A 13,365-nucleotide genomic window follows, 5' to 3' on the forward strand; every position below is an offset into this window, starting at 1 on the left:
AGATCTGCCTGCTTCTGCCTCCCAGGCATGTGTAGCTTTTTTAATTTTATCTTATGCATATGAGTGTTTTGCCTACATGTATGTCTGTGTACCAGATTTAAAAGGTTGTAGGGGATCTCCTGGAACTAGATTTACAGGTAGTTGTGAGCTATGATGTGAATTACTGAGAATTGAGTCCTCTGGTAGGGCAGCCAGTGCTCTTAACCACATCTCTCCACTTGCAGGAATTTGGCAAACATTGTAATATTAAGTGTTAGCATGAATGATAAGAAGTTGGTGTTTTGGGGGCTGGAGAGATGGCTCAGAGGTTAAGAGCACTGGCCGCTCTTCCAGAAGCCCTGAGTTCAATTCCCAGCAACCACATGGTGGCTCACAACCATCTGTAATGAGATCTGATGCCCTCTTCTGGCCTGCAGGCATACATGAAGGCAGGATACTACATGCATAATAAACAAATAAATAAATCTTTAAAAAAAAAAAAGAAGTTGCTGTTCTGTAGGCCAAAAAAGTTGGAATATTGGCAGTTTTATCTGGTTCATCCTCTATATACACAGTGTTATTAAATCACAGGTGTGGCTGGACATGCTAGTACACCTCTTTAATCTGAGCACTTGGGAAACAGAGGCAGGAGAATCTCTGAGTTCCAGGCCAGCCAGAGCTACATAGAGTATATTAAAAAAAAAATACAAAAAAAAACCTCCAGAAAATTACAAACGTGAGGATTCAAGAAATACAGGACCACCACTGGTGAACATGTATCATGACCTGAGAGGTACCTTTAATTCAGACCTCTATGCCTGAGGTCCAATGTCAAAGCCAGAGAAATAGAACAGTAATATGTTCTAAGTCTGTTAAACATTTTCATGAAAATAGCCTTATGGAATGCTGTCGGATAAAATTTACAAAGAATACGAATTTGAGAGAGTGGTACCTGGGAGTACTTCCAGTTCTGCCTTTCAGTGATGCCTAACGTCCCTAGACCTCTGCTAACTTACCTATAATGTGAGAATTTCACTAGCTACTACAGCAGATGTGTATCCTAAATGAAACCGTGAAGGAACAGTCTAACACACAGGAGCTCCATGAGTAGTGTTGTGGGTGGGTTTTCTTCGAGTAAACATGATCTGCTGGGAGAAGCATCATTTACAGAGGCTTTCTGGGAAACAATTTGGTTTCAAAAACATTTTCACAATTTGACTCAGTAATCCCATTTTGTTGAATCTTTTGTGGGAGAATTGTGAAACCATGTAAAAGAATGATCCACAAATGGTTTAAATAGCTAAAATCTGAAACCATCTAAACACACAACAGAAGAGAAATGATTACTTCATCTGTAGCACAGCCATGTGATGAAATATTGGGCAAGAATGCTTTTCTGTACAGAAATTTCAACCAGTAAGAATTATAAAAGAAAGAAAAGCTGAGCAGCCGTAGCACACACCTTTAATCCCAAGACTCAGGAGGCCAAGACAGACAGATCTCTGAGTTTGAGGCCAGTCTGGTCTACAGAGAGAGAAAGTTCCAGAACAGCCAGGGATACACCGAAGAAAAAACAAAACAAAACAAACCCGAAGAATTAATAAAATTTACAAATGTAGAGAGATAGCTCAGAGGTTAAGTGTAGATGTAATCAACCGTGGAAAACTCTAGCTACAGTTCAGAGCACTGGCAGCTCTTCCAGAAGCCCTGAGTTCAATTCCTAGCAGCCACATGGTGGCTGACAACCATCTATAGTGAGATCTAGTCCCCTCTTCTGGCATTCAGACAAGCATGCAGGCAGAACACTTTGAATATAATAAATAAATCTTAAAAAATAAAAAAAGGAAAGAAATATAAACCAAGGAGCTCGGGTGAAAGAGTCTGTTTTCGTTTTTTCTTTCTTCTCTCCCCCTCCCATTGTTAACAATTTCACTACAAAAGATTCATCTGTCCAAGTTCATTTCTGGGCTGAGCATGTACGTGGCTCAGGGATAGAGTGCTTGTCAGGCATTTGTGAAGCTCTGACTTGAGTCCCAGCATCATAAAAACAAAATAAAACAGAATGAAAAAAGAAAAACCCTGTGGATGCGGGAACACTGTGCTGGCTGGTTGTTGTGTTAACTTGACACAGGCTAGAAACATTTTGGAAGGAGCCTCGATAGAGCAAATGCCCCGACCAGACCGGCCTTTGATAAGCATTTTCCTGATGATTGATGTAAGCCTGGGTGGGTGGCCCTGGATGGTATAAGAAACAGGCTGAGCCAGCGGTGGTGGCACATGCCTTTAATCCCAGCACTCGGGAGGCAGACCTCTGTGAGTTCGAGGCCAGCCTGGTCTACAGAGCAAGATCCAAGACAGGCACCAAAACTATACAGAAAAACTCTGTCTCAAAAAAAAAAAAAAAAACCAAAAAAAAAAACCAAAAACAAAACCAAAACCAAACAAACAAAAAACAAAAACAAAAAAAACCCAAACAAACAAAAAGAATGAGTTAGCCACAGGGGGCAAGTAAGTAGCACTCCTCCATGGTCTCCGCTTGGGTTTCTGCCTCCAGGTTCTTGCCTTAACTACCTGCATGATGGACTGTGATGTGAAAGTGTAAGCAGAATAAACCTGTCCTCCCAAAGTTGCATTTTGGTCATGGTGTTTTATTACAGCAATAGAAACACTAAAAGACCAACACCTAGGGCTCCTGCCCACCAAGGGTACATAAATAAATTTGTGCAACTAATTTGGAAGTCTGCCTGACAGTATCTGGTAAGACTGAAATTGCACATCTCACCTGTCACACAGCTATTCTATTTGATGCATTGTACATCTATAGAAATCAATATTTATGTTAGGGCAAACATGTTCAAACATGTTCGTAGCAACACCGTTTGTAATAGTTTTGGAGAAACAACCCAAATGCCCACCAACAGTAAGCAGGTAAACAGCACATTCATCCACCATTTATCCCATGCTGTGAAGCATTGAGAAAATTGATCAGAACTCCTTCGAAAATGTGAATAAATCACAAATTTCCCGTTGGGGAGAAAAAACTTCACAGTGGGTTGGGGAGATGATTCACTGGGTAAGAGCACTTGCTGCTCAAGCCCATGGGACTCCCAGAATCCACGTATGAACCAGGGATGGCCCCAGGGCTATCTGGGGAGGAGAGGCAGGCACAGCACTGGAGCCTGGTAGTGACCAGCCTGGCTCCAGGTCCAGTGATGCTGGCTCAGGGGACAAAGGTGGGGAGTGGGAGAACAGGGTGCTCAGTGTTTCCCTGTGGTGTCCTTGTGCATACACAGGCTTGCACACCTGCACACACACACTCTAAACTAAAAAGTTTTAGTGTGTGTGTGTGTGTGTGTGTGTGTGTGTGTGTGTATGTAGGGCTGTATGTATGTGTTTGGGTGTGCATGTGCCATGGAATACTCATGAAGGTCAGTGGAAAACTTTCAGGAGTCGGCTCTTTCCTTCCACCATGTAGGTTCCAGGGATTGAACTCAGGTTGACAGCCTGATGGCAAGGACATTTACCTGCTCAATCAACTCATCAGCCCCCTAAATTGAAATATATATATATATATATATATATATATATATATATATATATATAAAAGCTTTTTGGGGGGAGGGGGTCAAGATAGGGTTTCTCTCTGTATCCTGACTATCCTGGAACTCACTCTGTAGACCAGGCTGACCTCGAACTCAGAGATCTGTCTGCCTCTTCCTCCCGAGTACTGGGATTAAAGGCATGCGCTGCCACCACCCCCCAGCTTATTTTCACTATTTTTTAAATTATGTTTATGTGGTGTTGTCTACATGTGAGCACATGCATGCGAGTGCAGGTGCCCACGGAGGTGCCAGGCCATTCTGGAGCTGGAGTTACAGGGCATTGGGAGCTACTTGATGTGGGTGATAGAAATCACTCAGGTCTTCTGCAAGAACAGAAGGTTTTCTTGGCTCTCAAACAAAAACAAAAACAAAAACTAGTCACAAACAATGCAGTACATTTTTTTTTACTTTATATAAAGTGTGGGAACTAGCAAGTCCCATCTAAAGTGACAGTAGTTGGAACAGTGGTTTTTCTCAAGAGCAACAGAAAGGTAAGCTGACAGGGTTTTCAGGGTGCTCTAGACCAGGCTGGCTTTGAACTTGCTGTGTAGACCTCAAATTCCAAGAGATCCACCTGTCTTTGCCTCCCCAGAGCTGGCACTAAAGGCATTTCCCACACTTCTGGCAATACAAATGATTTAACTGAAGAAACACTTTCTTTGTGACAAGCAAAATAAAAAAGCCAGCCATGGTGACATATGCCTTTGACCCCAGCACTCTAGAGGCAAAGAGATCTCTTGAGTAATTGATGCCAATCTCCTTCACAGAGAATTCCAGGCAGTTCCAGCACTATATGGCAAGACTCTGTGGCTCTTTTGTTTGTTTGGTTTGTTTTTGTTTTTGAGACAGAGTTTCTCTGTGTAACAGCTCTGGCTGTCCTGGAACTCTCTTTGTAGACTAGGCTTCCTTCAAACTCAAAGAGATCTGCCTGCCTCTGTCTCCCTAATTCTTGGATTAAAAGTGTGCTGCCACCACCAGCAACTGGCTGGGTTTTTTGTTTGTTTGTTTGTTTTGTTTTGTTTTTTGTTTAAAGCAAAATAAAACATTATATCCTCTGAGTATTTTGTGCTTTTAAAATTATATAGCTACCAGGAGAGAGCGGTAGGAGGATTAGGTTTCAAGGTCAGAATCAGCTGTATAGTGAATTGGAGGGCAAGTTCAAGAGACCCTGTCTCAAAAAACCAAACCAGCCAACCAGTCAAAACACAAAACCTAGCAGGGCGGTGGTGGCGCACACCTTTAATCCCAGCACTCGGGAGGCAGAGCCAGGCAGATCTCTGTGAGTTTGAGGGCAGCCTGGTCTACAGATCGAGTTCCAGGACAGGCACCAAAACTACACAAAGAAACCCTTTCTCAAACAAACAAACAAACAAACAAACAAAACAACAAAAAAAGAAAAACCCCACAAAACCAAAACCTAACAACTAAACAAAAACTCCCCAAAGACACAAAATTCTGTTATAATTAGTATATATATGTATGTATACACACACATACATTATATATATATAATTTAATTTTGGTTTTTCAGTACAGGGTATCTCTGTGTAACTGCCCTAGCTGTCCTGGAACTCACTATGTAGACCAGGCTGGCTTCAAACTCAGAGATCCACCTGCCTCTGCCTCCGGAGTGCTGGGATTAAAGGCATGCACCACCATGCCCAGCTTAATATCAAGGATATTTGAAACTATTTTTCTATAATTAAATATCCTTAATATACTGCTCAATAATAATCTGTTCATATGATGATATCCTGAACTTATCCTCAGCCATATTCACATAGTTGCTATCAGTTGGATAGCATAGCACTCTTGGATTTTAGGATACTACCTATTTACAAGTTGTTTTATTTTATTTTTATTTTATATTATTTTTGGTTTTTGAAACAGGATTCCTCTGGGTAGCCCTGGCTGTCCTGGAACTTACTCTGTAGACCTCAAACTTGGAGATTCACCTGCCTCTGAATCCCAAGTGCTAGGATTAAAGGTATGTGCCACAGCCGCCAGGCCTTTTTATTTTATGAATATGAGTATTCTGACTACATGTATGTCCATGTACCATTTGCATACCTGGTGCCTATGGAGGCCAGAAAGGGTGTCAGACCCTTCTGGAACTGTAGTTAACAGATGGGTGTGAGCCATCATGTGGTGCTGGGAACCAAATCTGGGTCCTCTGCAAGAGCTGCCAGTGCTCTCAACAGCTAAGCCATTTTCTCCAGTCCACTACAAGTTTTATTTTTAGAGGTCAGCTCACACTTGTTCCATTAAAAATTACATTTAAAGCCGGGTGGCGGTGGCACGTGCCTTTAATCCCGGCACTTAGGGTTGCAGAGGTGGGCAGGTGGATCTCTATTAATTTTAAGTCATCCTGGTCTACATAAAGAGTTCCAGGCCACCCAGAGCTACATAGTGAGACCCCACCTCAAAAAAAAAAACAAAAATCAAAACAAGCCAGGCATGGTGCCACACACCTTTAATCCCAGCACTTGGGAGGCAGAGACAGGTAGATCTCTGAGTCCCAGGACAGCCTGGTCTACAGAGCAAGTTCCAGGACAGGCAGGGCTACACCGAGAAACCCTGTCTCAAAAAAAAAATTACAATATTTATTTTCTTCTTAGAAAAAATGCTTTTGGGAAATTCAAAATAACAAATTTCTGACTGGGACCTGAGAGGTGAAGAGCACTTGCTGCCCACCTCCTTTTCTTTAAGATTTATTTTTATTATTTTTAATTATGTGTATGTGCATGCAAGTGTCCTTGGAAGCCAGAGGCTTCAGGTCCCCTGGAGCTGGAGCTGCAGGCAGCTGTGAGCCACCTGACATGGTCCTGGGAACCGAACCCATACCCTCTTGAAGCGCAGCAACTGCTGAGCTGTATCGAAAGTCCCACTGGTTGCTTTTGCAGATGACCCAGGTTTTTTTCCCAGCACCTACAAGTCATCTCACAACTGTCTGAAACTCCAGTTCCAGGGGATTCAATAATCTCTTCAGGCCTCCACAGGCACCAGGCATGCCAAGGGTATACACTTGCATATATACATATAATCAGGCGAAACATTCATACATAATAAATAAATAAATAAATACATCTTAAACAAACAAACAAACAAACAAACAAACAAAAATCCCAAAAAACTTCTGGGGGCTGGAGAGATTGCTCAGAGGTTAAGAGCACTGACAGCCCTTCCAGAGGTCCTAAATTCAACTTCCTGCGTCTACATGGTGGCTCACAACCATCTGTAATGAGATCTGGTGCCCTCTTCTGGTCGGCAGGCATAATGCAGGAAGACTGCATACATAATAACTCTTAAAAAAAACAACTTCTGAAAAAAAGAGAAATGACTGATTACAGCAAGCAGAAGTTATTCAATATGAGGACATTCTCCTTTGGTTTTGGTTTTGTTTCCACTATAATACTACTTGTCGGGCCGGGCGGTGGTGGCACACACTTTTAATCCCAGCACTTGGGAGGCAGAGCCAGGTGGATCTCTGTGAGTTCGAGGCCAGCCTGGTCTACAGAGCGACTACAAAGCTACACAGAGAAATCCTGTCTCAAAACAAACAAACAAACAAACAAACCCAAAGGAAAAATACTACATGTCTTACACCATAATCATGATAAGAGTTCTGATTACCAGATTTTTTTTATCATTTATTTAATTTGACACAGGGTCTTATATATTATAAAATGGACTCCAACTTTCTGTAATCAAGGATGATTTTGGATCTCTCTTCCTCCTGCCTCTACCTCTCCAGTCCTGAGATACAGATGTGCTTAGCGCTTATGGATGATTCCGGAACGGGGCTCGCACTCAGGACGTCTTGACTGCCAAGCAAGCACTGTACCAACTGAGGTACAGCCCCGGCTCGGGTCCTTGTACTACCACCATTTCCTTCCACCCATGACTCTTTCTGTTCAGAGTCTTATTCTTGCTTTTTGTTTTTAACATGTATGTGTGTATGTCTATGTTTGTATGCACGTGCTCTTAACTGCTGAACCATCTCTCCAGCTCCCAGTCTCCGACTCTGTAAACCTAAGTCCAGATGCAAGTGTGGGCTTCCATTCCAAAGGTCTCCAACTCAGAGAAAGCCTAGAAAAGAGCAAAGATAAATCCCGTGCAGGTCGGCAGAAACCTAGTGACAATATGTCATCACCACCGTAAAATAAACAATACTTCATATTTTATGGGGCTGTTGTTCCATTACAGTAATCTGGCACATTGCGCGGAAGAGATTTCTTGTTCCTCGGGAGCACATAAAACTATAAAATACGCCGGGGGTACCAATAACTACAGTTTCCAGTGTCTTAAAATATGCACAAGTCCAGGCTTATGTGTCATGCAGTTCATTATTGGAGACGAAAATCTGCTCTGGCAAATTCTCAGTGTTCTATAACTAACTGCCTCAGAGCAAGAGTGAGTTAGATAGAAATGCTCACACGTTACGGTGGTTCTGCCTCAGCCGTTCTTCTCACAGCCTCTAGATCAGTGCGGCTCAAACGGTCACTCCCCACTTTACATTTCCTGCCTGTAATCTTTGCAAAGCACTTGGCAGGAAAAGGATGATGAAGGAATTTCCCACAGAGTAGAAAGAAGCTTGAAAGAGGAGGAGAAGGGTGGGGCAGCCATGACAAGCATTTGGGTGAATGTTCTGGCAAAGAGATTTGAGATCTGTTTAATCTCAGACCAGATTGAAGAAGAAGAAGAAGAAGATCCAGGATCCGGAATTTGGATTGCAAAGGAAGTGAAGACTTCCCTCTAAGGAGCTGGTATGTCCTGAGTATCTTCTTTCACTGTGCTATACAAGGGTGAAAAAAAATGCACAGTATCACAACACCACATCCGCCACCCAGGGCAAAGTTCCTGCCCTGGGCTCTTCCAAAGAAAGCTACAGGATCTGGCATCCTGCCTGGTTTAGGCCACATCCTCAGACAGTGGCTGAGCTCACATCGCCTTCCACTTGCCGGAGCATCTCCCTTTAAATGAAGGATAAGTGACCATTAAAAGTGGTTATCAAGACACTCTCAGTGGTTTCATTGCAGTTGGAATAGCTGACCTCAGGCCATTCTTGAGGAAGCAGATATGTCTCCTGAAGAACTGAGGAAGCAGATGTGTCTCCTGAGAAACTGAAGAAGCAGATGTGTCACCTGGGGAACTGAGGAAGCAGATGTATCTCCTGGGGGAGATGGGGGCCAGCTGCAGCAGACTTAGGCTTCACACTTGACTCTTCATCAATTATTCAGCGAGAGCAGCTGCCGGATTGACAGGACAGTAAACATCCAGACAGTCGGTTACACTTCTAAACTGTTTATCTGAAATGTTTAAAATGTTTAAAAAGCTACTGCCCAGCATGTTGGTACAGGTTTTAATCCCAGTACAGATGTCTTTAATCCCAGAGAGAGCCAAGTGAGTGTCTGTGAGTTTGAAGACAACCTGGTCTACATAGTGTCTTCCAGGGCAGCATGTGGTACACATATGTCCATGCATATTATTAAATTAAATATTAATTATATTAATTAAGTAGAAAATTAAATATTAATAAAATAAATGTTAATTAAAAACAAGCCTGAATTAAAATTTTAGATTAGTTTCATATCATGTCCATGATGCAGATAAGTCAATTTAGGAACTAACTTGGGAGAAATACTCGGAGATGTGCAAATACGCCACCTCCTACAGGACTTAGTTCTGGAAACCTGACTGGGTCAGCACCGGAATGAAGAGCTCGCCGACACCAAAGGAACAACAGATACACACTCAGAAACACTGGGGTCAGGTTCATTTCAGTTAGAAGCGCTAGTTGGGAAAAAGCCTACGCTAAGGCCAAGCTTTCATAATTAATATCTCTCTGTGTTGTTGTTTGTGAGCTGGTGGCCCAAAGAAAAGTCCAGCTACAGCTGCAAGCAACTGTAATCCCAGCACCAGGGAGGTAGAAGCAGATGGATTCCTGGAGTTCCTTGGCGAGCCAGCCTAGTTTAATGGCTGTGTTGTAGCCAGGAGATACAATGCCCTCTTCTGGCCTCCTTGGGCACTGTACAGACATTATTCACACACCCACGTGCAAAACCCTCATACACATAAAAAAAATCTTTAAAATATAAAATAAAAATTTGAAGAAAGCAGGTGATAATGAATAGACCAGGCTGGTCTCAAACCCACAGAGATCTGCCTGCCTCTGCCTTCTGAGTGCTGGGATTAAAGGTGTGTGCCACAGCTTCTAAAACTATTTTTAAAAAGAGTGATAAATGGGGGTTGGAGAGATGGCTCAGTAATTAATAGCATATACAGCCCTGCAGATTCCATTCCCAGCACCCACAAAAGGCACCTCACAAATGCCTGCAAGGGCTGCTCCAGGGGATCCCGCACCTCTGGTCTCCAGGGGGCCCCTGAATTCCTGCGCACATCCCCACAGGCATATACAATTAATTAAGAATAAAAAATAAGAAATAATTTTAAAATAAATAAAATAAAATAAAAAGTAAGAAATCTGGGTGTAGTGGTGAGCACCTTTATTCTTAGCAGGCCAGCTAGGACTGTATAGTGAGGTTCTGTTAAAAGAAAGGGGTACAGGGAGGGGAAAAGGAGACAAGATATAGTCAGATGAAAAATATTTACTACGTCTAATGTTGAGTGATATGTCCATGGTGTTTCTTTTCCTTTGCTTTGTTTTGTTTTTTAAGACAGGGTTTCTCTGTGTAGCCTTGGATATCCTGGAACTCACTCTGTAGACCAGGCTAGCCTTGAACTCACAGAGATCCACCTGCTTTTGCTTCCTGAGTGCTGAGATTAAAGGAGTGTGCCACTACTGTCCAGATAATTTACTTTCTAAAAATTACATTCATTTAATTTAATTTGAAAAATAATTTATTTATTTTTGTTTTATGTGCATTGGTATTTTGTCTGTATGCATGCCTGTATGAAGATGTCAGATCTCCTGGAGCTGAAGTTACAGGCAGTGGTGAGCTTCCATGTGGGTGCTGGGAATTGAACCCTGGTCCTCTGTAAGAGCAGCCAGTGCTCTTAACCTCTGGGTCATCTCTCCAGTCCTGTGTTCTTGTTGTTGTTGTTTGTTTTTGTTGTTTTGAGACAGTTTCTCTGTGTAGCCCAGGCTGTCCTGGAACTTGCTCTGTAAACCAGGCTGGCCTTGACTCAGAGGCTTGCCGGCCTCTGCCTCCAGAGTGCTGGGATTAAAGGTGTGCATCACCACTGCCCAGTTATAAAATTATTTTTATAATAATAAGATTACATTTTATCTATTCACATTTATTTGTTTATTTATTTATTTGAGGGTGCACACACGTGTGTGGGTGCTTGTATCCCACAGCACATGCAGAGGTCAGTGGACAGCTTGAAGAAGTTGACTCTTTCCTTTCATCATGGAGGCCCAAGGGATCAAACTCAGGCCATTAGCCTCTGGCTGAACCATCTCTCTGGTCCTTTTTTCTCTTTTTCTTTCTTCCTTCCTTTCTTTCTTTTTGTGGTGCTGGGAGTTGATCCCAGACTCTTCGAATGCTTGGCTAGCATTCTACCACTTAGCTACAGCTCCATAGAGCACATTTTGTAATATATGTAAATATTTATTATTTTGTATCAAATATTACATTAAAATAAAATAGATAAAATTAGTTTTAAAGTTTTTTTCAGGGTATTTATTTTATGTGTATGTTTTTTTCCCTGCATGAATGTTTTCGTACCACATATGTATGTCTGGTACCTGAGTCGATCAGGAGAGGGCACCAGATCTCCTCAAACTGGAATTACAGATGATTGTATGCCACCACTGGGTACTGGGAACCCAACTCCAGCCCCTAGGAAGAGCAACAAGTGCTCTTAACTGCTGAGTCATCTCTCAGGCTGTGCTTTTACTGTTTAAAAATTATATTATTAATTCATTGTGTATGTGTTTCTATGTCTGTTGTTGAATTTTCTTTACTCTTTCGCTCTTTGGGTGCCCACCACCCAGCTCCTAAATAACTACACAGAGGCTTACTCTTTCTTGTGAATGCCTGACCTTAACTTGGCTAATTTCTAGCCAGCTTTTCTTAACTTAAATTATCCCGTCTACCTTTTGCCTCTGGGCTTTTACTTTTCTCTATTCTGTATACTTTTCTTTATTCCTTACTCTATGGCTTGCTGTGTAGCTGGGTGTCTGGCTCCTGGTCCTCTTTCCTCCTTTTTTTCATTCCCTTCTTCCTTCTATTTATTCTCTCTGCCTGCCAGCCCTGCCTATCTTTTCTCCTGCCTTGCTATTGGCTGTTCAGCTCTTTATTAGACCAATCAGGTGTTTTAGACAGGCACAGTAACACAGCTTCACAGAGTTAAATATATGCAACATAAAAGAATGCAACACTTCTTTGCATCACTAAACAAATATTCCACAGCATAAAAAATATAACACATCTCTAATATTCTATAACAGTGTGTGTGTGTGTGTGTGTGTGTGTGTGTGTGTGTGTGTGCGCGCATTGTGGTCCACGTGTGGAGGTCAAAGAAAAACCTTTCAGGAGTGTGTTCTCTCCTTTCACTTAGTGGGTCTCAAGCATTGAATTCAGTCAGGCTTGGTGGCCAGAGCCCTCATCCGCTAAGGGACTGCTCCGGTCCTAATTATGTGTTTCTTTGTATTTGTTTGTTTTGTTTTGTTTTCAGAGAGACAGGGTTTCCTGGTTGTCCTGGAACTTGCACTGTAAACCAGGCTGGCCTTGAATTTACAGATACCTGCCTGCCTCTGCCTCCCAAGTGCTGGGATTAAAGGCGTGTGCTACTACGGCCTGGCTTCTAATTATGTTTTTAAATTTTATTTATTTTTATTTTATGTGTATGACTTTTATGTGCATGCATGTGTGTGCAGTGCCTCCAGAGGTCAGCAGAGGGCAGCAGAGCCCCTGGACCTGGAGTTTCAGGTGGTTATGAGTAGCCATGTGGGTTCTAGGAACAGAACCTGTATTCTCTGCAAGTGATGAACCAGTTTGTCTTCATTTCAGGCTTAAAAGCCACTTTATAGTAAAGACAAACTAGTTTCATTCCTGTTTTTGATTAAATCTGTTTCTCAAGGACTGGGCTGCTCCCCACCTGTGACCTTAACTACAAATGGTTCTGTACTGCCTGTTCCAGGAAATGGCAACCATGTCTTTGTTTAATAACCATCTTGCAACCCTACCTTTGTTTCAAAAGGTTACTATGACCACGTAGTTATCAACTACCTTGCAACCACAACTTTGCTTCAGAAGGTGGAACTCATTACGCTTATGTTCTGCCCCTGTAGTCCCACCTATTTTGCCCACCAAATGTCCCATTTGGAAACCCCTACCCGAGCTATAAAACCTTGTCTTTCTCACATCCAAGGCTGATCTCTTGAACTCCACTTTTTTTTTTTTTAACATTTATTTATTTTTATTATGTATGCAGTGTTTTGCCTGCACACCAGAAGAGGGCACCAGATCTCATTTTTATGGTTGTGAGTCACCACACCATTGCTGGGAATCGAACTCAGGATCTTTGTAAGAGCGACCAGTGCTCTTAACCTCTGAGCCATCTCTCCAGCCCCTTAAGCCCCACTTTTGGTGTATGTGAATAAAAAAGCTTGCTTTAACTAACTTAGCCATGATAATTTTTGTCCGTGGTCTTTCTCCTCGAATCTTTGGGATTAACACAGAAGCGGCAAATACTGTTGAGCAATCTCTCCAGTTCCATCCAGCTGTTTCTTTTCTTGATGTTTCGAGACAGGGTTTCTCTTGTGTAACATTCCTGGCTGTCCTGGAGCTCGCTTTGTAGACCAGGCCAGTCTCGA

This window comes from Peromyscus eremicus, chromosome 7 (assembly GCF_949786415.1).
Source record: "Peromyscus eremicus chromosome 7, PerEre_H2_v1, whole genome shotgun sequence".
In the NCBI taxonomy this organism is placed as follows: Eukaryota; Metazoa; Chordata; class Mammalia; order Rodentia; family Cricetidae; genus Peromyscus; species Peromyscus eremicus.